Genomic DNA, 25,422 nt, shown 5'->3' on the forward strand with positions numbered 1-25,422 from the left:
TAGACCCAAATTAAGATGGCCTAAATTCTGTATAATTTGGCCTGTGGCCACCCGATGGGAAATACTAAGGTTTTATGTGGGATTAAGTTGGTGCAATTTGGACCAATAGAGCCAGTAAAACGTGTGGATAGACTTGAACATTGACCTGCAGTTTAGTTTTTTGCAAGAAAGAATAGTAGAGTCTGTCCTATCTTCACACACCTTGTAAAAATTCAGTAAAAGATATTTGTTTCAGCTCAAAGGAATAATGATAAAATCACTTTGAAATTGTTAGAAAAGATGCTGAGTATTAATCTACTATAGCCTTTAAATTACTATTCATATACATTTAATCTTCTTTTCCTTTAATTAGAAAAGGTTGTAAAGTGATAGATTCATTTGACGTTAGACTCAGCAACACATTACTTAGATGAAATCACACTTAAGAGTGCTGTGGACTGGACCTGAGTATCTTAGCTGATAAGGCACTGGTTTGTCATCTACAAGACAACAGTTCAAGACTTCTCTGATTTCTTAAGTCAAATTAATTTAGTTATGTCAGCTATGCTGCCATAAGATGATAATCCAAGCTGCATGGATGCCAGACATACTTTTACCTTCTTTGGCTAGATTGAAACTGTGTCAGAAACACTGGGGGTAGCTAGAATTCATTTCAGGTGTGATGAGGAAACTGGAACATTTGAAGTGCACGAATTATAAAATAAGTGCCAATATATATTGGCTCTCCTGATTCGACTGGACTAGGATTTTTTTCTCATAAAATCTGCTAAGACCCAGAGTGAAACACTTCAAGCCCACTTGAACTGTGGTTGGATCTAGGATCTATCTGTTAAGTTCACTTAAAAAACCCCAACAACCAAACAAAAAAACCCACCTCACTGCCTTCTCTGTGCAGGGTTCTAGCATGTCTCATGACTCAGCAAAAGAATTGATCACTTTGTGTGTTTCTAGGATCAGCCAGCACCTTGCAAACCATTCCTCTGAAGACACAGAGTCTCCACTGCAAAACAATCTCTCCTAGGGTGCCTATTTCCTCTATGAATTTCCACTGTGACAGTAAATCTCTTTGAGGAGAGATATGAGGATAACAGAGCTTAAATGCTTACAGAGAAAACACAAACATTCTTGTGCAAAAGTGACTCACTCAGTGAGAGATAAAGGGGATGGAATTTTCCTAAGGAAACATCTTATTAACTTATGCTTTCTATCTGTATCTCTGTCAGAAAAAGCTGTCATTCCCTCTACTTCCTCAATAACTTCCATTTCAGTGAAAATGTTGCGGAGGGAGAAAGGTCTCTGAGAGGTAAAATACCTCCCAGTTTTGTCAAAGTATGTGGCTGGGGAAGGGAAACAAAGTCTTTTAACAGTCCTACTGATAAAAACGATTTTCAGCACGAGCTGTCTGAATATCTTGTGCAAGAATTGTTACGAAGATTCAAACTACAACATGTATACTGACCATGGCGTCAGCATTGTGCATAGATTGCCATCCCGACCAAAGTCAGTATGCTGTGTAGTAACAGAAATCAGCATAAACTGAGAATGAAATCATTCTGATTTTGGAATGAACTGTACAAATTTATGTAGCATTGCACAGCAATCTGGAAACACCAGTACTATTCAGTAATATTAAACCTGGAAATAATGAAGCTAAGATAACATCCCTCTCTATTTTAATGCCAAGGGAAGCTATTTAAGCCTGTTGCAAAAGATTAAGGTATCAGGGACAGAACGAGAAGTGCAAATAAAACTTTGGAAGTAGTGTTGACTGTAGGGATTCTGTCAGTGTAGTCTACTTCAAGCATGGCAACTGATAGCTCAGCTTGAAAAGTAACTGATGTCCTGAAAATGTGCCACTGTCATGTTATTTCCAAGAGGCCTTGATCACTGTGAAGGTGCGTGATTGAAATTCTTATTCACTATAAAAAATGAGCTTAATATTAGTCTTCTCATGCAACTTCTTGATTGATATCTCCTTTACACAATTTACTTAGCTAGTAGTGTTGCTTCAGTTTTTGCAATAACTTCAGTGATGATCAAATTTCTCAGGAATGATTGTCCACAATCCATCAGAGCTTGTAAAACTTTTACATTTATCATAGAGCTAATAATCTGGTAAGCAGCCAAGCCTTCATTTTCCACCAAAGAATACTAAAAAAGAATCCATTCCTGGAATCTGATGCAAATGTGTTTTCCGTGAACTGCTCTGTATCCATGCACAGTTCAGAAGACGACATCAGAGAAATTATTTAATGAGTAAAATATTGTTGTTTCTCCTCCTCCCTCCACTAGAATTCCACATATCAAGTTTTCCAAGACACATATGCTCTTTTTAATGACTTGACATACTTTCCTAATGATTAAATTCTGCTTAGCTGTAGCAGGCTCTTCCAGAACATTTAGAAGCCAATATAATGTACGCAACTGATGATAGGCTATAAACACTTATTTTAGGCCACTAAAATCAATGCTTGGAAAACTGAGTTGTCCATACAAACTTTGTTTCATAGCTTATGTAATAATCATTCCTAAAATTAAGTATTATGACTCAGTAAAGCCATTTGGCGGTGCAGTAGTGCTGTCCAGCTGTCGATGCTGTCCAGCTACTTGAAATTGCAATGTCTAAATTATTCAGTTGCACATCTGCAACATTTCTGAGTCATGTAGAGTATTTTTTGCCTTGAAATTCAGTAGGCTGCTTGACATTTAAAAGGCACTTCTTCAAGATTTGTGACATGGAAATCAATTACACTATATAAACGTGAAAGTAGTGCTTTCATGTTGGTAGTGATTTCTGTTTCCTATTCTTTTTCTTGGTTCAATAACTTCCAGCTTGAAAATATGGGGTCATTTTTTAGTATGCAGCAGAAGGCTACTGTCTGGTACTTTATATCTCAAAAGTTTCAGGTGGTAACTGTTATGTACACATGCAGGTGATCGGACAAATGCCAGCTTGGCCAAAGACAAGTAATGCTGTGACAAGGTGCCATTTCCAGTGCAACTTCTGTGGTGAGGCAGTTATTCTCAAGCACACAATTATTCATTAACATGCGCAGTTAGCAGCTCTGCCGCATGTGGAAAGTGGCATGGGTTGCTGTCCAAGTAAGCATCTTCTGTTCTCTGTGGTGGATCAGCTACAGTAGGTACTGAGAAATTGGGCATTCCTGCAAAATTAGGTGTCCACACTGTATACGCAGGCTGGCAGAGGTACTATCTTTCTAAGTTGTCTTCCCATAACTGCTGACAAAGAATACAAATTTGTATGTTGCAAAGGAGTTTTTTTTCTACTCACCCACCACCATATTTAATAAGTTGAGGCATTTACTATTAAATCACCTTGTTAATCATATCGTTTTCAATTTGTTCCAAGAGTTGTGAAGAAGAGACAGTTATGACATAGAGGAGAGAAGGAGGTCTCAGCAGGGAGATCATTGAGTTGTGTATCACCTTCCATCCCTCCCAAAACAACTTGCCTCCTGTGCCTATTTGTGCCTGAAGGAATTAGGAGAACCTTTCAGGACTTCACCAGATAGAGATGGCACAGGAATTGCATGTTGATTTTGTAGTCTGAGCATCCAAACTTGCCCAAGCTCCTGGCCTTTCATCAGAGTTCACACGTCTATGCCCAGTGTGTGTCCTTAACCAACTCTTGCTTTCAGTAATTCCTTTATGTACACCAAGAATCCTGTAGATCAATCGCACCCCAGTTTCCACCTTTGGCAGTAGTAGGTTGTTCTGTCATCTTAGGTGTCTCCTTTTTTCCCTGGATGGCCATAGTTCTCCTGATGTCTTGACTTTGGATACCTGCTTTTAAACTTGTAAAATTCTTCCTGTTTTCCATTAAGTTTTCCTGCTTGGTACTCTGGATTCTAGCCTTTTGCTCATGTTTCCAAGTTCACTTTTTCATTACTTCCTCTTCACCCCACATCTGCTGTTGCTCTGGTGCCTGCTGTTTCTGTCTTCCTGCATTGGAGTTTTTGCTTCTTCCCACAGGCTGCTCTGGAAAGCTCTTTTTTTAGTAGACTCTCGGCCATTATCTGCTCACACATAAGATTAATTTGCTGCCTTTGAGGTATGCAGGCAGCAGAAAGGAGCAGTAGTAGTATTAAACAGTCTGGAGAGCCTGGCTGTTCCCTAGGAAAGGTTTTTCTTGTGTTTTAAATTGCATGAAAATCAAAGCATTTGTGTCTATGGGTTCCTGGAGCATTTTGACGCTTATCAGCTGAAGCACTCTCAAGTTTTCATCTTATAAAAAGAGCAACTGGGCCTGGTGCTGGGTTTTGCTCTATCACGCCATTCAGAAGCTAATGGCGTGATATAAAAAAAAAAATAGATTTAAGTGCTGTGGAAGTTTTATGAAAGTTCTCAAATTCTTTCATATGACCAAAGTATTTTTTTTGGACTTGTCCTGAGTACAATTCAAGTATACACTTTGTCAAACTCCAAAACAGAATTGTTCGTAGTCACTTACTTATATTTCAAAATTGTTTGTTTAAATTTGGTGCTTTGAACCTCCAAAGGAAATAACTATGCATATTAAGGTTTAAAAAAAAAAAACAACACAACAACCTGCAAGTAAAAACCTGGACCTAGTGTTTTGTTTGCAATATCCCTACTGTAGCTTCTTTGGAATATCTTGGCATTGTGGTGTAGTTTTCCCACTCTTCAGAGGACGCCATGAATAAACAGCTCTGCACGGATCAGTTCATCCTCTATATCATTATGTTACTGTACAAATCTAGCTGACACCTTGAATCTCAAAGAAAGAATAGATCTGGAAAATATCCAGAGAGGGGTGACAGGATTGACTCAAAGCAAGGAAAGACTTTCTTAGAAAGAAAGAAAAAAACATTTTGGGAAAGAAACAGAATGAGGGAGGTAGAGCATGAAAGAGGCCAATAAATTTGTAACAACCATAGAGAAGTTACTTGCTATTTCTTTGAATATTGGGACTAAGGGACATCAAAGCAAACAGAAGGAGAAGAGGTTCTTCCTACAGTGGGGTAGTTCAGCTGTGGATGTTACAAATGCTGAAAAAGTCCATGGTTCGTGGAAAGGTTTGATGTGTTCATGGAGGAACAAGCTATTCAGTGTGACTATACATACAGAAGTGACTTCTGGTTCAGGAAATGCCTTAAGTAAAAAATAAGTAGATTCTGAAGCTATCTTCATTTTCATAATCTTTTTTTAGGCACGCCATTTTTGGAGACTGGGTAGCATACTACACGGACCATAGGTAGTGTACCCAGTGTTATTTTCTTGTACTTCATACTTCACAGAATTGTCTGACAGGTGATTTTGGTTGTTTTAACAATCATAGATTTACCCACCAATTTTTAAAAAATGTATTATATTGCAAATATTGTAATGTGGAGACTGAAGGCAAGAAAAAAGGGGAAGAAGAATGCAACAGTTTATGTGAACTTATTATGCAGGAATTGATACATCAAAAGATCTTGGTTCCTACCGACTGTCCTTTCTTGGTCACCATATTTCAACAGCTTGATTGAAATTCTGTACATTACAGGCTCTTTTGAATGACAGGTACGTAACACCCATTGTCAAACTTACCCATTTGAGAACTTTTTGAATAGAGGCAAAACTGCGGCCATGACACAGAAACACAGAATGTTGATTGTGAGTAAAAGCCCAAGTTGAGGAATCTACAGACACAGCTGCTGGGAGGGTATTTCCTGTTCTAGTTCTCAAGACAGATTTGGCAAGATGCATTAGTGGGACTCTGGTAAGGAAAATAGACTTTTCCTGCAGGCCTTTAATCTCTGCAAGCTCTTGAAGAACTTGATCACTCAGAAAAATTTGCCCTACAACTTAATGTGTAGTTATTATCTATTTTACTGTGCTGTTCAATTTTGGTTTAATAAGTATTCTTAGATAAAGTGAAGGCTAGTAGTAATGTTGGATTTCTTTTGAAGCAAGTTTAATTTTCATTTTGATCTTTTACATTTTACCTACTCTTTATTGCATATAGCTAAAACCTTTTTTCTCTGTGTGCTTTCTTGACAGTTTTGTTTAAGATACAAAGGATATTAAGAAGAAGCTACTGCAAAAATTTAACAGAACATAATATGGAAAGGTACTGGGATCAAGGGAGATACCTTTACTAACAAATTTAATACTGACATAGGTAACGAACCCAACTGTACTTACTTTTCCTCTACTAAAAGATCTGTATGTATAGGCTTTCAACTAATTAGCCATTCTACTTAATTTAGTTTTTAATAGCAAGCTAATATCTTATATATGTCTTGTATCTACAGCTTCAAGAGCTGTAGATACACGAATTGCTTATAATTGCTTGTAATACTTTTCCTTCTCCATGGAAAAAAAAAAAAAAAGACTAAATATATCCTTTTGTCTCTTGCAACCTGTTTTGAATTTGGGCCAATATGGGTGTGGAATTTGGGTGCCAGTTCAAAGTTTTAGTTAACTGTAGACCCCATTACTAATCTGCCATGTGTAATTTGGCACAATCCTGAGCCAGCTCTGTGTGTAGATTAGGAAAGGGAAGCTGGCAAAAATTTAGGTCGAGAGATGGCAAAAAGCATGTGTAATTGTCTCTGTTGTTCTGAGAATTAATTGTGAGCAATACTGAGGAGAAAGGTGCAATGACAAGGCCAGGCAGGCGTTCATGGGGTGAATAAAGTCTCAAAATGCTTGTAAGTTTTGGGAGGCGAAGGTCATAGGAGCAATATTGGGCCACTCCAAGTCTATGTCATAAACTGTCAATAAAGAGCTCTTGTGCGGAGCAGACCTCATGTTTTCTCTGCCTATGTTTGTTTTTCACCAGCACCCCATCAATTCACAGTGCAGGGTTAATAAAAATCCACACAAGTCTCAAGGTGTTTCCTTTAAACTTCTTTGGAGGTTGTGTAGATGGACAATAATACGCAGCTGACTGAGTGCTCAGACCCCTAGTGGTCTGTGCTTTTTATTGCAGTACATTTTAACCTATATTGCATATATCTGGCATGATTAAACCGCCAGGCTGTGTTTTTAATGAAGTTTATCTGAGCAAAAATTTTGCATGTAACATAAATCCCAGGAGTCTGTCACAAGAGGAAGAACCTGAATCATCTTGGCCACACTGCCAGTGTATCTAATCCTTTTTATCACTGCTTGACAAAGACTAACCCCCAATTCTGGTTAAAAAGAAGATGAAGCTCTTCTGTCTGATCTTCCTGGCCCTCAATCCATTTTTATTCAACTTTTTAAAAGGATATCTATGACCTTTACTCTCATTTTGTCTTCTTAAACATCTTCTGGCTGTCTTCAGATTCCATGACATTTTACAAAATTGTGTTTGGGCTGAAAATTCATATTAATACCAAGGTCGAAAGAAGCAAAGACTAATACCTTGGAATTGCAGCAGCTATTCATCAAGTTTAATTGCCATCAGGTCTACTTAAAAGATAGCTGATTTACCTACACTGCATTACAAAGTAAAGGAGTATTATATGGAAAATACCAGAAAGAGTCAATTATTTTAGCAGGTGCACGCTGATTTGTGGTTGAGCTAATTTCTAAGCTAATGAGTTAAGTTCCCATGTTTCATTTTGGGGTTTTTTTCATAACAATCTGAAAAAAGATCAAAGTTTTCCATAGCTTTTATGACATTATAAAGGTGAAAATCCCAAGCAAAAGAAAAAATAAAAAAGTAAAAAAAAATTCTTTTACTAGTCAGTTAGTTTTACCAAGGATTTCTGTGACCATCAGAAAATTTTGTATGTAAAAATGACAGAAAGCCAGACTAATGCTTTTTTTTTTTTTTGTACATCTCACTACGTTAAGATACAGACAGAACAACTGAAAATTATTTGATCAGTTGTCTGTCAGCTCCACAGGGCTCCATGACGTTTTATCTCCAATTCTAGTCATTTAAAAGGGCAAATGATTTTGTAAAAGAAAAGACAGCTAAAGCAGAGAGTCAGGAAGTGAGATAAGGAAAACCCTTTCATGTTTGAAAATATAGTCTTATCTTAAAGTTCACTTTTCATTTAAAAATAAAGACCAGCTCTGAAAAGAACAAACAATATTTTATTTTGTAAAGGAAGTAAATACAATTGGTGCATTTTTTTCAGTAGAAGAACACAAACATCTTGTTTTCTACAATTATTGGCCCATCAACTATCATAACAACTGTGGTTTCATGTGTATATATATATATACATAATCATAGAATATCCTGAGTTGGAAGGGACCCATAAGGATCATCGAGTCCAACTCCTGGCTCCACACAGGACCAGCCAAATCAGAGGATATGACTGAGAGCATTATCCAGATGCTTCTTGAACTCAGTCAAGCTCGGTGCTGTGACCACTTCCCTGGGGAGCCTGTGCCAGTGCCCGACCACCCTCTCAGTGAAGAACCTTTTCCTGATATCCAACCTAAACCTTCCCTGTCGCAGCTTCATTCCATTCCCTCGGGTTCTATCACTGGTCACCAGAGGGAGGAGATCAGCGCCTGCCCCCTCGCTCCCCCTCGTGAGGAAGCTGTAGGCCGTGACAAGGTCTCCCCTCAGTCTCCTCGTCTCTAGGCTGAACAAACCAGGGGGCTTCAGCCTTTCCTCATACATCTTCCCCTCTAGACCCTTCACCGTCTTTGTTGCCCTCCTTTGGACACTCTCCAATAGTTTTGTGTCCTTTTTGTGCTGTGGCGCCCAAAACTGCACGCAGTGCTCGAGGTGAGGCTGCACCAGTGCAGTGTGGAGTGGAGCAATCACTTCCTGACACCAGCTAGCAATGCCGTGCTTGATGCACTCCAGGATACGGTTGGCCTTCCTGGCAGCCTGGGCACACTGTTGACTCATGTTCAACTTGCTGTCGACCAAGACCCCCAGGTCCCTTTCAGCATGGCTGGTCTCCAGCTTCTCATTGCCCAGTCTGTATGTATAGCCAGGGTTGCCCCTTCCCAGGTGCAGAATCCGGCACCTGCCCTTGTTAAACCTCATGTGGTTGGTGATTGCCCAGTTCTCCAATCCGTCCAGATCTCTCTGCAAGGCCACTCCACCCTCAACGGAATCAACAGCTCCTCCCAATTTGGTGTCATGTGCAAACTTGCTCACGATGCCTTCTAGTCCTACATCCAAGTCGTTTATGAAAACATTAAAAAGAACTGGCCCTACAATGGAGCCCTGGGGAACCCCACTAGTGACTGGCCGCCAGCCTGATGTAACCCCATTTACCGTAACTCTTTGGGCCCGAGCTGTCAGCCAGTTGCTCACCCATCGCACTATGTTTTTTTATATATATATAAAAATATTTTATTTTTTTTCATGACTGACCTTACCTTTGTGGCAAAATATAGTTAATGAAAGAGAATCAGACCTGAAGTTCTAGGAAAGACTTTGCTATGGACAAGCCATTTCATCATTGGATTTAGAGATTATCCTATGGAATAGGAAGTTTTAATAAGTCAGAACTAATAAGATCATGACTGAGAAAACTATCTAGACCTCTTTATGAATAAGAGTATCCATTTTTACAACTGATCATAACACATTTATTCTACAGGAAAGTATAAACTTTTTGCAGTCTTCTAAATAACACTATGAGACCCTGACCTTAAAAATTGACAGTATGTCACCAACTCAAGCATTACAGTTCAGTACTGTTGTTTCTGGGAATAACAGAAAAAAAGGTGAGATGACATCAGTATGGGTAGCGAAATATCTAAACTATATGCAGGTTATTGAACGTATTTCCCAACCTCACATGCTGATTAATCAGGAATTACCACAGCTGCACACAGTGTTGGCAACAAAACAGAAACCCATTTGATACTCACCTGGTTTGGAATTTGTTATAAATTTGAGATGCAGACCTGACCAACTGAAATGTTTTCTACATGTTTTACAAACTGTTGAACATAGGCTTACCGTAGCTGAACTATTTTAAAGCAAGTTAGTTCATTCAGTAAGCAAATCTTATGCGGACAACAAAGATTTCTTCAAAACATTGACTGGCTGGAGAATTGTTCTTAGATGTTCCTGTGTATTAGTTGCTGAAATACCCTCTTCACCTCCTTACACTCTTTCTTCCATAGAGCTTTTGTAAGAAAGGAAGTAGAGTCTTTGCATAGTGATTAGAAGTGTGACATTCAGGAGAGGAAAAGTTATTTCTGCTAACCTCCTGGATGAGGCATTAATTGTAATCTCCTTTGAAATTCTTGGGGAGATCTATCTAGGCTGCTTAACAGAAGTCTAATGTTAGGATAGACAATACATGAATTAATGTAAGCCAATTAACATACAAACAGAACCTATAAAAGCATCTTGCTAGCTGAAGACTGACCAATGTGACTGCATCTCAGGTATTAGTGTCAGTGACAAGCTCATCATGACCTCAGTATCACAGAGTACGTTAGCTGCTTTTGGACATATATTCTTATCTGAAAGCAAAGTGGCTCTTGGGATTTAACTGTCTTTTTCACAGCCCTTCAGTCTTTTCTGATTTAGCCTTCTACATATTTTATATTTCTTTCAGCACTAATGTACTGAATGATGCAATACATAATGCAGTATATCTGTTAGATGAGAAGTGTCTACAGAGTTCTTGGTCATCTTTATACAGATAATATGGTAAACAGAGGTTAATAAAAGGTAGTAGCATTGAAATCTTTGAGAAATTGTGTAGCAAAATAGAGGTTGTCCTACAATGTCTGTTCAGGACCTACTGAAAAGGTTTGAACATAGCCAAAAGTACATAGAACTGTGCAATTCCTGTTTGCACCTTTATATTGTTTCCAGATTGTTTTCTTCTAATGACTTTTCATGTCCAGTAGAAATAATTGTATTTTTACTCATTCCAACCAAGCCAGTTATGATTCTCTATAATGGTTCCAGCTGAATTGCTTCAATTCTACAAAAATATTCTGCAAATATTTGCTAGCATATCACAGTAAGTAATTCTGGCAATCAGAATATTTTTGTGTGAAATTCTCATATACTTTTGAGAAATATCTCTTCTTGCAGATGAAATTTTCTTTATTTACCGGAAAAAATCATAGAAACAACGTTGGACCTATTTTAAAAGTTCTTGAATGATTAACCATGAAGCAATAGTGTCAGATGTTACCAACACAGAATCATAAATAACTAATAATTGGAGAGAATTATTTTGAGTCATTTCATTGACTTAAAAAGAATTTTTGATTAACCTTGATAGCAAATTCCATCACCTCTTTTTGTTTCCTCTGGGGGGGGATATTTTTAGATAAAGAAATAAGCCGTACCTATTTAATGAATGATCCATTACAAATTATTCCCTCAGTTCCAGTCATCAGGTCAAAACTTCATTATTGCCTGGGAAAAATCACTTGCAATCTGTCAAGTGCTCTGAAATGTTTACCACATGAAGCAGGACGTTTCATACTTGTTTTGTTGTGGGAAAGCAAAAGGCAATGTTTCTGCAGCAAACAACATCCAATCTTATGAATTAACCAAGTGAAAGTTATGGTCTACCAAAAACTTCGTTGCTCCTCTATTTAGGTTATACAGCAGAAAAGTGAGGCATTTTATTGAGCTCCCCCAAATTACAAATCTAGTGCTCTCTCACAAAATGCCAAATGATTTGGCTAAAATAAAACTGACTTGAAGCTTTATGCAAAACTGAAAAAAACCTTGTAGCTTGCAAAAATCTGATATAACATAATCTGCAAATTTAATATGTTATTGTTTGGGAGGTAAAAAAAATACCATTTTTTTCCTACTTATAACAAAGCTTTCAAAAGAGTCTATTCTGTAAGGCCTTATTTTGGGGGCCTTGAGTTGGTTCAGATAAGCATCCAGACTCTTAGATGCTTATTTAACTGAACCTCTAAATCTTTTGAGGTTTGCCCATCTCCAATTTAAAAATCCTCTCTGGAGGGAAGTTATCCAGCTGTAAGCTCTACAAAAGCACACCTGGCAAAACAACATCTGCCTGACAATGACTTAGTGAGCCTCAGTAAAGGCTGACATATGTGCACATACAATTAGACCTTATAGCAACAAAGCATTTTACATATTAGTGTACACTGGGGAGTCCTGACTCCTGACAGAAAAATATGATAACTTTTACACTCTAAATTACAGTGAAGCTGTATCCACAGATGGTGCAGGTACAATATGTGCTCTTACACAGATGGCAGGTAAAGGAGGTCATTTCCATAACTGCTTCCTCCTGATTTCCAGCATTTGCTTCGATGCAGTTGTTGCAATTTGAGATCAGCATTTACGGTGGGAGTCAGTACCAGCTGCTGATACAGTGCTGACTGGAAGCCTGTAAGATCTGGTACTGATGCAGAGGCTTCTGTTGACACTTCCAGATGATGAAATATCATTCCCTCTCCTCTATTACGGCATCTCTTTCATAAGGTATGGGGCACAGTTTGTTGTGGTTCGGTCAGTTAGGAGAGACAGACACTAAGTTAACAGAGTTGCTTTGAGATTAGTCAGCTGGAGAGCTCGCAGAGCCATTACCATGTGCCAAATGGCCATCCTTTGAAGATAGGGAAAGTAAATCTTACATGGTCAGGTTCTTGAAAACTAACAGAGGAGCTTCAATTCTGGAGGAAGAAGGACTGATACATAGCCTGTTTTCTTACACTGACCTTTGTTTTAAGATTATAAGAAAAAATCCAGGAAATATTCATACTTGGCCAAGTTCTGAGAGCAGGACATGGTCCAGCTGACCACCAACATCTAAGTGAGGATAGGACAGAAGGAAGTTTACCTCGTTCTAGGGGGCAGGCTTTCTTTTTTTTTTTTTTTTCCCCAAGCAGCAACATATTCATCTGGATACCCAGCCTCTCTCTTAGTCCTTCTTTTTCTCAACCTGCCTGAGAACATTGTGCCTGTGGGAGGAGGGCGTGAGCTGTGCATCTCAGGGCTTTGCTTAGTCTTACAGGACCACTACTGCTTTTAGAAGGGCAGGCCTGAATTTTTATTACCGTGGCTTCAGAGGACTGCCAGGGAGAAAAACTGTCTGTGAGACTTATGGAAATCCTCTGCCTACTTCTAATAGGCCTAAGCTAAACCCAGGGTGTCCTCATCAATTTTTAATGTAACGCCCTCTTATTTTGGCTCATGGAAATGTTCCATCATTTCCAGACAATGAGGAGTGGTTGTGCCATAGTGTGGGATTAACAGGGAATTAAAAGTTTTGTGGCAGTTCCAAAAACAAAGTTATATAGTGATAAGGAAAAATGAGTCAGAAATGTAAGTCTGCAGAGTTTGCAGCAGGAGGGACAGCAGGTCCTGCTGGGAGGACATAATCAAAATCATTCCCCTGTTTCCTAGCTGGGCTTTTTTATGTTGTCTTTAACCAATTTTACTTTGGGCATGAAACTGTTTGTGTCCAAAGCCTGCACTGCACAGTATGTAAAATCTGAGCTACCTTCTCCAAACTATTTCCTGCGAAATCTTTTGTTGTGGCACCTCTCAGCCCAATTTTATACTCCAAACTTTTACAAAAGCATAAGCCAGTTGGTGGGACATATGATGCGCTGTGACCAGGTGTGACTCAAGTTAGGCTGTTGGACAACACTGTCAGCAGAAATGAAGGTCATCAAAGGGCTTAGCAAAGAAGTAGTACTGCTCCTAACGCTGTGCACTACACTCTCTCCCCTCTTTTCTATACTCACTGCCACATGTTGTTTACATGTTGAATATTCTGAAATCAGAATAACTATTGAATAGATGCAGGCTAGACTCTGCATCTGCATCTGGAATCAAATAGCCTCTTGGGATCTCACCTTAAAGACCAAGGCCAAATCTTTTAATGAGAACTTAGGCAGTGTCTTATAGCAATACAACTGACTTGTTGGGAGGTTGTATAACACCTACCAAACTGAATTTCCATCAGGTTATGTCGCCTATGCACTTCAGCAGCATACCTTTTATTCCATTTAACTGTATTCCATTTAACTCTTTCTCTGCTGGCCAATGTTCTGTTTCCATTCTTTGTTTTGTTTTGTTTTGATTTTGACTGGGTAATTTTTTTTTTTTACTTCTGTTGTACAACAAAATTTCTGTAAATCATTAGATTTTTCTAAATATTGGAAATAACTGAATAGCTTTAGATAAATATCCCAGTGTCAAAGACTAAGAGTAAATTTGACACAAGCATAGGTGAAGGACCTAGCCAAAAGTAAAGCCTCTTCGTTTCAGCAGAAAGCTCCAAATCTGACTGAATAGCCAGATGAAATATTAGTCCATTCTTTCATGAGTAATGAAGATTTAAATGACTGTCAACACAGCTTCCAAGGAAGGCTAATAATTGTTAAATCATCAGATTAAGTCGGGTAATGTAAAGGATAGGGGGAAGTAAGGCTAATGAACTGAGATTGATCATGTAATTCACAGGTTTTATCCTGACTTTGTTCAACCCAGAGAAAGAAAAATTAGAGGATGGGAACTTCAGGAGTGGACTGGAAACTCTGAGTTTCTATACCCTGGCAGTGCAGGACAGGATAGCTTAAACGGGCCAAAAATCATCCAGAAGTTGGATAGAATGGTTACTGAGCATACCGCAAAAGGTTACTGGAGAGTTGTCTAGCAAGAAATGCCATCACTTTGGGCACGTCACCTATTACAGGAAGGACAGCGTAGTTAAAAACGTAGGTGGAAAGAGCTACCAGTTGACCTTCCATACCTATCATTGTACCAGAATCCTCAGCTGAAGAAGACTTGAAGTATCTTCTAACACTGATAGCACCAATACCGCTGAGACTACAAATGTTTGCTCTCACCAGTAACTGAAGACTGGGCAGCTATTAGCACACGGGCTGCAATACTGCTGGCTTTGGTTGGCTCAATACTTCTTTGTCGAAAGGGATCAAAAGAATTTGAAAAGAACTGAGAAGCTGCTGGGGTTTTTCCAAGCTTGGAAGAAGCCAGATGACTGTTTGCTATGATTACTCTATTCGTGAGACTGTAGAATGAAAAATTGGAATTGATTGGACAGGACTATGTCAATTAAGCATATAGGAATGTATTCATTATGCTCAACTATGCATTTAAATTTAAATATCGAACATCAGTACAACATTTTAAAGAATGGGTACTAGTAAATCTAGCCTCCAGAATGTTTTAATTAAAATTATTTTGAATAGTACTTACAAAGTTTATACTTTAAAATGTTTCCTGTGTGTTGATTGCAAGATGTTTTTCAGAGATTTCTTTATGGTAATGTTGAGGTCTAATCCTGGATTTTGCTTTTTGAAATACTGTAAACCAACAAAACCTCAGGCTCTGTTTCAGCAAGAAGTTAAAGTGAGGTGCAGAAAAAAAGTCCTGTAATAGCTGTGCGCAATATTGCCTCATCACGCCTCCACCATTTCAGTCATGCCACAGATATTTCTGGATGCTGTTGCAGCATCTGTGGAACCATATTCCAGCTGTTCTCAGGCTTTCCCATTTCTGGAAGCCTGCCCCTCCCTCAGCTCCAATCGCAAATGTCCACACAATAGAAATCCAGTCTTTCTCCAAGAGATCAGTCCCAGACTAACCAGAGATGACACCAGAATGTCTCTGTTATTTTTTCTCGTGGAATTACAAAGTCAGGCATGAATTCATTAGCTCAAAGTAAGACACCAACACTTTTGTGAACTAGCCCTGGCAGAATTGTGTGTTAAGGTCTTCCCCAAAGTTACTAAGGTCTTCAGCACAGGTATACCCGAGCTGCAAATCGAAAAGTTGTCAAAACATGTGATAAACCACATTTTAATTAGTCACAAAAAAACCCAAAAGAATTGAATGAACATGTTTCCTGGTCTGTCTAAAATTTAGGCAACTTGCCTGATGACAATCAGCAGTCCTGTCACTTTCAGATGTCACCAGCCATCACTTGCTGCTGCATTACTTCAGCTTTAAAGTTCCATCTGCCCTTCCCTTGCTCTTTCTTTTTTGGTTTAAAAAAATTTCTTACTGTGGTGTCTAAATACTTAGGAAAGATTTCTCAAAACATACAAAACTTATGCAGGATACCCCAAGATTGTCTTTAAAAAGAAAGAAAAGGAATAAACCTTCAGAATCCTGTTGAGAATTTGTATATCTGCATATATTTGATTCCTGATGTCTGTAACCTCAATTATACTGTACAGAACTTCACTGGATATTTATTTCCAGTAACTGTTATTAATCTTATATCCTACTTCATTTTACATCATTGCATACTAAGCTTACCTTTACGAGGCTCATGAGAGCACATACTACATTGTTTAAATAAGTACATGCAGTATGCTTGTGTGTGCTCTCACAATTTTTTTTTTTTTTAATTAAACTGCTAAACCCAAACTGTATCCATATAAATAAGTTACTCTAGACTAACCCAGTATATTTTTTTTTCTGAAGAAATCTGGTTTTGCTGCAGGATTTTTTGCAGGTTTGTTACAACAGCACAGGATTTAACCAATGGATGCAAAATAGAAAAAAACCCAAAACAATCCAACAAAAACCTGATGGATCCTGGAAACATTAATGTGCACTGGTTACACATTAGATTTTAGGCTTGTTTGTCTAAGCAACAGGGAGCAGTTTAGCCCACATATCTCATTTCTGAACCATATCTTTCAAGATAACTTCTAAACTTTCTTGTGTTCTAAACTTTTCTTATGGTACAAGTTGTTTGATTCTTGTTTGTCTAAGTTGCTTTTCTGATCCTCTTCAAAAAGATGACTGTTCTCCATCTAAAAAACCCCAACGTTTCAAAATCTGTTAAGCTGATCATTAAATGCTGTTGGGATCAAATATAGGGATGGTCACAACAGTTTAAAGCAAACTATTATCATTGTTATCATCATTATGTAAGGATAAAAATTATGTAGCCCTCATTATAAAAAGCACAGGGAATTAATCAATTTCTCCATTATCATGATACTAAATGCAGCATGTTAGGATGTGTCATTCTCATCCCTAAAGCAAAAAAGACAAGAGTAGAACCAAAAGGTAACACTGATAAGGGAATTATTTTGCTGTGTAATTGACAGTGATATTCCTTTTTGCAAGATGACATTATAGCCAGGAGTTCACGAAGATTTTTGTTTTCCTTAAGAGATTTTTTGGCTATGTAGAACATCCTGTGTAATCAGGGCTAAAATAACAAGAGCTTAGGGTGAGTTGCAACTGTCTGGCTGCAGATCTATAGCCTACCTCTGAATGGTAGCATAGATTAAAAAGAAACAAACCCTTTTTTTTCTAGATGCCTTATTCTATAGCAGTCTTTCTACACCAAATTTATTTCCTCTTTTTTTCAAAACTTCAGTGCTGACCTTTAAGAGGAAAGTATTAGAAAACAAGTTGGTCTAGAGGAGAGATATCCAGCATGGCAAGCTTCTTACAATATAATCAATAGCTTTGCGTAGAAAAAGGCAAGGCTGTATAAGCAAAGTCTAGGTTAAGGAATAATATTATCGGAAGGATTACCAAAATTATCATGATATTCAGAGATTTCATTTTGCTACTTTTTTGGCCAAAATTAATCTTTGTCTAAAGATATTGACAAATGATAGCAGGGCACATAACAGACAAGCAGATAAAGATGATATGTGAGTGATTATGCTTGCTTGCAGAAAAAATGTCTGTGCTTTGATTTACATTTTATTTGCTATGGCAGTGTTTTTCTTCATTTCCATGACAATAGCAAAGAAAATAGTATCTAAAAAACTTGCTTTAAAGCCTTTGCATTATTTTTTATTGGCCTGTACTAAATAGGCAACATCAAGAGAGTAGTGGTTATTTTCCGTGTGGATAATCCAGGATTAGAAAAAGTGTGGGAATACTGACCTATTGTTCATTCATTTCAAATAAATGAACTTTTCTGTATAATTTCTGATTTATTTTCATGTCTCAACTGTTTGCATTCAGCTGCTAAATTGAAATGAGTACAAGGTGGGTGGGAGAAAATGCATTCGACAGTGTCTCAATAATACATATTTAGAGAAGGATGAACACAACTCCAGTCTGAAAGGCTGTGGGGGAGGCTGTATGTTCATGACTGAGTCATGCGAAAGGGTGAACTGAATCAAATAGCACTAACAGGGGAACAACTCTCTTAATAGGTCTGGGAAACCAGTGCCTAATTTATATCAAAATAAATGGAAGTGGAATACAGGACTTGCAGAGGGTGACAGCGAGCTCTGTTAAGAGATCGTGCCCCACACACCCTTCTCATCTTTCTTTCTCCCCTTTGTCCCAGGATTTGGCAGCACACAGCCCAGCCCATGTGTTGCAGTAAAGGCTGCAGGCTTTGGAGTAAGAGAACCTCTTGATTTGTCTCCCAGGTTGGCCCTTATAAAAGACAGCTCCTGTGAGGTCATAAAATCCTTGGGATGTGGGGCTTTAAAATGATTGCCAAAATTACAGTCGTGTCAGTCAAAACAAAGAATCTACTCTAAGTCCGTTCTTGGGGATTGGGGAAACTGCCACCCTGCCGTACCTGTTAATGGTATTAGGTGGACTCTCTTGAAAGAAGATGACATAGACTGCAGAATCATGTATTGCTTTCATCAGTGATCAGTCTTTGATGCATATTTTTCCTAAATCCAGCCCTTAGGTAACAGAAAATGGTAGAATGTATTTAATTTTGGAAGCATTCCATATTTACTTGCAATAACTGCCCTGGGAGACTCATTAATGCTTTAAAGCTTCCTATTAAATGGAAACCTCACAGTATTTTCTTTTTAATAAAATAAACTGAAAGGTGAAAATATTTTCTGTTTGTTTTTTAATTATGAATGCCTGTCTCAAAAAATTGCTCTTAATTTGTTGGATTATTTTAGTTTTATGTCCTTTCACAGGCATGTAAATGAATAATGAAAAAAGTGTAATAAAAGCAAACAATAATTATTCATATTGACCTGAGGCATTTAATGAAATAGAAGTCTAAAGAAACAGATTTCCTATAGCACTACTTTCTTAAGTATACTAAGGTAATTAGCTTTAAGAGGAGATAATTTCAGTTCACTGAGGTTGCTCTTTTAAGTCTTTCTGGGAAATTTGGATTTTCCATTGATAGTAGTTTTAACATGTCACACTGGAGCCAGGGTGAATTAAAGTGAAGAGCTACACAGTCTAAACAAACAGTCCTTCCCATTATCAGAAGCCTGAAAACATAACAGCATAAACTATAGTCACATGCCCACAAGTAATGCAGAAACAATTTAAAAAATAATAACAAAACCTCGCTTCAATCCATAAACAATATCTGATGGCTTTTATTGAGTTAACATTTTAAGCTGTCTTATTTTCCAATTTAACATGTTGCTTTCCTACCAGTCTTAAGAAAATAAACAAGAAATATTCCCTCTGTTCTGCAATCTTCTATTCTTTCTTCTGATTAAATGGTGACATAGCATTCTCTAGCAATTTCCCATGAAAATAGGTAACTAAATCCTCAAAAACGCCAATAAGTAACAGAAAAACTTCAGTTCTTGTCTCATTTTGAAGGATAGTTAGGATATATACAATAAATTTGTTTGTGGGTAGGGATCTCTCAGTAACTTATTTTACATATTGAAAAGTTCTACTTTAATCTATGATTTACATGTCCACGTTACTTTTTGTACAGCCTTGTGTTTTCCTTGCTCCGACTAATTTTTACCCAAAGACACATCATTCATTCTCTATTTTTTCCCCTACTATTTTGGATGTGCCCTATATTAATTGACATATTCTCTTTTCTCATTCTGAGAATGTGTACTCCAACAATGTTGCTAAAACTTTTCTGTGCTTCCTCTGCACATTTCCTCTACAACCATAATTTTGTTTCCTCTCATGCTGCTTTCTAACTAAATAAGGACTTAAAAGATCCAACTACTGCATGATCTGATGATCTCCCACTCTTTGGCATGGTTTTTCTCGTCATAGGATGTCCTCGTTATGTGTAATTGTAGATGGAGAATTCAAACACAAAGAGATCAAGGGCTCTGACTCATGTTCAGCAAACAAACATCTGACACTGTTTTACTACATTTGACCTCTTTTAGTTCAACAGTATCTTCAGATAATATCTGGAAGGTGGACTGGAAAGCGTAGGTGCAGGCATGTGTGGCAGCACACCACAACTCATACCCCTGCTCCTTCTCTGGCTGCATGGGGGCTGAAGACTTGGTTGCAGTGATTTGGCCATCACGCCATGACTGGCAAGAGGATGAGGCCATCTCAGCAAAAGGTGATGAAGAGCCGGAGAACGACATGTGTTTCTGTGTCCAAGCAAATGCTATAGCTACTGAACTGTAGCCCCTGTCCCTGATATCCCTGCGAGTAGATGCCATACTTGATTCCTCCCACTCTGCTTAGGTTAGCTCTCCAGCAGTGCCTCACCTCAACATCAGTTACAACAGGAATGGGAAAAAGTCCTTTCACCTTTTGTTTTTTAAGTGTACGTTACTGCATATCTTGTCTTGTTTAAGATGTGTTCTTTCCTTGCACCTCTGACCAGGCGTAAGTTAAAGGGCAAAGTTGATGGTAATACCTCTCGTGCATTGTCCTGTTCTTTGTACTTACAGACAAGAGGCACTTGATAAAGACAGTGCCTTGAGGAGTGCTCTAACTGGATGGTAAGCAGAAGGAGAAGTTTTTCCCTACCTGAGTAGTGTTTAAAGATGACTCTGTAGCACACAGAGTGAGCGTATGCTTCTCAACACAAAGTCATCCAGCCTGAAGCTGCAGATAAGAAAGGGTATTAGATCTCTTCATATACCACCTTGTCCTCTCCCAGCCTCAGGGTTAAGGTATATTGTTTTCATAGATGTTGTTTGTTGGTCACATATGCATGGTCAACTACAGCTCTGGAAAATGCCTGAAGAATTTAGATGAAAGGCTGCAGAAACATCACTGGGAACTATGTAGAGAAAGAGACATCACAATATATGAGTTTCTAGTTCGGGGTGTGAGTACTGTTCTTAAAACTGTCTGGCCTGGTACACAGCCTAATAGCACTTGTTTCTAGGGTTTTCAAAGTCCCAGCACTACAAAGCCAAAATTTAGAGTCTTCCGTTAATCTATTTTTAATCATTACTTTTCACAGATAAGTGTTAAGGATATATTTCAGTTTTTCTCTGATTTGAATCCCTTCTTTTATTTTTCACATTGTATCAGTCAACCATGTACACCTGCAATAAATTGTTATTTATGCCTTTTAATGAAAAATAGCATTTGGAAAGGATAAATGAGAGATGAAGACTCTCTTACAATGCCTAATAAACAGTAAGCTCTTCAGTAGTTTCATGTTGTTTTCCCTCTCTATAAAAAACATTGTAAGTAACATTAAGCTCAAAGTTAGTTGTATATTCTATGCTTCCATACCAATCATGGCAGCCATTTTTAAAAGAAGCAATTAGAATATTAAAAACCTAAGTGAATTAGGCGCCCATCCCATTTTAGAATGACCTGAGTGTTAGGAGCAAACATTTTACCCGGACTCCTAAAATCAAGACCAGATGCCTTTCTAAATACTATGCTGTAATTCAACCATATTTTTATTGGATACAGTACAGGAATTGCAGGGTGAAATTCCATGGTTTCTGTTATGTAAGAAGTCAGACTACATGATGGTACAATCCCTTAAGTCACTAAAATCACTGAATAACTGGAGATGTCATCCCGTCTTATTTGCTCAAATTTCACTTCCTTGGTTCTTGCGGTGTCATAATCCCACTCGATCTCCAGCCACTGAAATAGGTTTTGGGGAAAATTTTGTACGCAAAATCTGGATTTTTAATATAATAAACAGGAACCCCCCCCAACCTTGGAAAAACCTTCCTGTGGCATTCCCACCATGCTTTATGTGCTTATTTCACTTCAGGAGCAAGCTGACGAGAATGCATATCTCTGGTTTTGCATTCATTTTAATGCTGTTATGACCAGGCAATAAATGGAGAAATTTATGCTGGGCTCTTATCTTAAGCATCAGCTTTATCAGCAAAATCAAAATACAGATGAAAAGAAATAGAATCTATTTCTGAAATAGGACTTCCCATGAATTCACAAATAATAATGCCTGCTGAAAAACAGAGGCTTCCCTCATATCCTCGAGTTCATTTTCGATGGGATTCACGATTTTTCTCTTGACTTTTGAAAATCTCTTCTTTTCATTGATAAACGTTCTAAAAACATGTTATTTAGAAGAGTCCAAGTGGTTTTAAAACTCTTGAGGGAGGCTAATGTCATGAAAACCTCTTCATGTTTAAACCACATTCAACTACAAAATGAGTTTTAAATGGCTTTTCTTTTTTGTTAGGCAAGATCGTTTGAGTGGAAGAAAATTGGAGCTGAGTCCTATCCAATGTAACACTCAAGCACCAAAAAAATCCCACCACCCTACCCCAAAAACAACCCACAGCGATCAGCGTCAGTGGGAAATGGAACAAAACAATACGTATACTTTGACCTCACACTTGTTTTCCTTCGGGTCTGTGAAGTCATTAGAAAACTCTAGTACCCTCTGCTGGCCAAGCAATAAATCTGTAGTCCGGCAGCAGTGCTGACATTCCCACGGATGCTGACATGCAAACAAGCGCTCGAGCAGCTTGGAAGCAAGCGCCACGTTGACTTGCATCCTGTTAAAAGAGAAAAAAACAACCCCAAAACACCCACAAAGCAGCATGTAAGAAAGTGCTAGTCGGGAAAAAGTTTCAGGCTACTAGGAGAGTACTATGAAAAAGAATGTCATTAACTAAGATATTAAATGCTATAGTTTTAAAGGATTTTTAAAAATATTAATCTTCTACCTAAGGATGTTAGCTTTTCAGAGTATACTGTAAAAGAGCTATAAAATGACTACAAGCATGCTCGTGCCATTCCTCTTATTGTTCAGACTGGGACTCACCACTGCTGAACGGAGAGACTGTGGCATGTCTAGTGCGCTGCTTTAATATCAAAAAAATGCATACATGTCTTTCTTTGAAGTGGAGCAGTATCTTCTGTTGCAGAGGTACATGAGATCACTTTTAAGCAGAAATCAGTAAAGTTAAAACTTTGTTTTATCCATTTAAAATAACGCGTATTTGGTGCCTTACAGTTCACGAGGTTAAAGAGGTAAATGGTTTCGTGTATACCATAGGCCCCTGCTAAAAAGAGGACAATAATGATGAGCCAGCCACTTTTGCAGAGGTGGAAAGTAACTAGTTAGAATAGTTAATCTTTTGAGACACATCCCTGGCATTAAGTGGATTCCTCTAATTCAGCTGAAGGCGCAACAGCTGGATTCTGTCATCCCTGACTGGGGCGGTCTTGTTAGTGTAGGATGACCTCTGGAGCACTAACACAGATAATACTGGCACCTCTCTGCGCTCTAATCAACTACCAGTCTGAGCAATTCTACAGGAGATGGGGGCATTAAGGCCATATTATTCTAAACAAAATTCAGTGATGGTAGCAGAGTATTGTGACAGCAAAAGACAGATTCTACCTTTCCCACCAAAGGTTTTTAATGCTAAATCTGGGGAATGGTCTGTAAAAACAACAGAGATCCATATTTTCTCCCTTTTCTTAAAGTCATGTTTTGCAAAACTAGACTGTTTGTGTCAAGTATGTCTAAGCTAAAACTCTCACAGTTTTACTGCCATATATAAAACTGTTCATTGCAACCACACGTAGTTAATGTGCTCTCTCTTCGTCTCTTTCCACATAGCTTAGAGCTGGCAGGAAAACAAAAATTTCTGGGTATTTAGCTGGAATGTGAAAGACTCAGGTTCAAGTTACTGTTCTGTCCTGTCCTGTCCTGGAGCAGGGCATTGAACAAGGTTCTCCTAGATCTCAACTGACTACTCTCATGGCTGTTCTGGTGATGGAGCTCTTGTATTTTGACCATTTTCAAAGAAGCTTCATCAAAACCTGACCAGTTCTCATGATGTACATCAACTTTCACTGAAAATATTTCCTGTTGTAAAGGTTTTGGTCATGGCTAATATAGCTAGCTATAGATGGGAAAAAAAGGGCAACAAAGCTTTCAGTAGTTATGAAACAGCAAAATAAAGTAACTAACTTAATCAAAAGGTATTCGTATGCCACACAGGCATTTGGTGTGTCTCTGCTTCACATTACACTGCAGAGCACAGGCATGCCATTGATGAGAATGCACTGGTGCACAACATACAAAGCATAATATGTTAATTTTACAAGTGGCAGCAATTCTGTTTATCCTTATAATTTATATATGATTTATTAGAAAATAATTTTGGCTTGCAAATATAACATGCATAGTTTGAGTTTTTTGGTGTGCTTGGCCTTTTATAACAGTTACAAATGTTCTCAAGATCCTTGGGATACTGGACTGTTGCTACAGTGCCTTGTGCCTGGATGACATAGAGATATTGGCTTCGGTTGTGGCTGTGTTTTGAGAGTGGCTTCAGTTGTATTTGAGAGGGTTCATGTCTGAAATTCAGATCCTACTGTTGAAATCACAACAGAAATAAAAGTCTGTATCTGAGGTAAGAGTGTTTACATTTACTTTATTGTCAGTGGAGAGAAGTGGGATGTCATTTATCCCCAAATAAACATTTAGAGTGCAAATGTCTGAAGTTAGTTGAGAAATCCCTCCTTTGATGTACCTATCAAATAAGAAAAGCACAATGATAATCTGTAAAAAAATTGGGTTACTTGCCCATAGTCCTTCATGTCAAAGGTGGGTATAAAGCCCGATTTTCCACGGTAGTTTCACTTAATTGGAGTAAGCACTGTCTTCCACTCTCTGTTGACAATTTTAAAATGACAACAATTTGCTGTACAGCTGTGATTCTCTGTTGGGAGGCAAATACATTGCTCAGAGTGTGAGACAGGAGTACAGAGTGTCCATGCGGTTGAGGACTATGCCATAATGAACACAGCCGTGGAGGTCAGATGCAGTGTTTCTTTGATGTGGGGGGAATGTTGTAGAAGAAGTGGGAATGTTGTGTAATTTCTTAAGCTTTTAAAAGAGCATGGAAATTGAAAAGCCTGATCCTTAAGAAATTCATCAACACTACTGGACACTTTTAGTAATGTAACATAGTCCTTTACCCCTCCAACTAATGACAGCAGATGAAGGGTAGATGTCATCCTGTTTGTGAATCACTAAAGCAGGCTTTTCAAAGCTTTAGTTTTCAGACATTTTGGTAGAAAGAAAAAGGATCTGGAGGTTCATGAGGTCATCTGCTTTTCCAGTGAATTTTTTTTCTTTTTTGGGTAGGAGAGGAGTGAAGAGAGGGAGAAAGCATGATTCTGACACAATTTTCAGCTGGTAAAAGGATATTAATGTTAGCAAAAATGGTGAGGTTTTTATTTCAATTAAAAAAAGAAAAAAAGGAATAAAAACTTATCATCATGGAAATGACCACTAACTTGTTGCTTTGGGTGGTTACCTGGCCTTCAGTTTCAGTTCCTTTTCTGCTTGATATAAACTGGGGATGTAATCTTGATCTTCCATATCCCATATAAGTTTCTTT

This window comes from Balearica regulorum, chromosome 4 (genome assembly GCF_011004875.1).
Source record: "Balearica regulorum gibbericeps isolate bBalReg1 chromosome 4, bBalReg1.pri, whole genome shotgun sequence".
NCBI classification, from domain to species: domain Eukaryota; kingdom Metazoa; phylum Chordata; class Aves; order Gruiformes; family Gruidae; genus Balearica; species Balearica regulorum.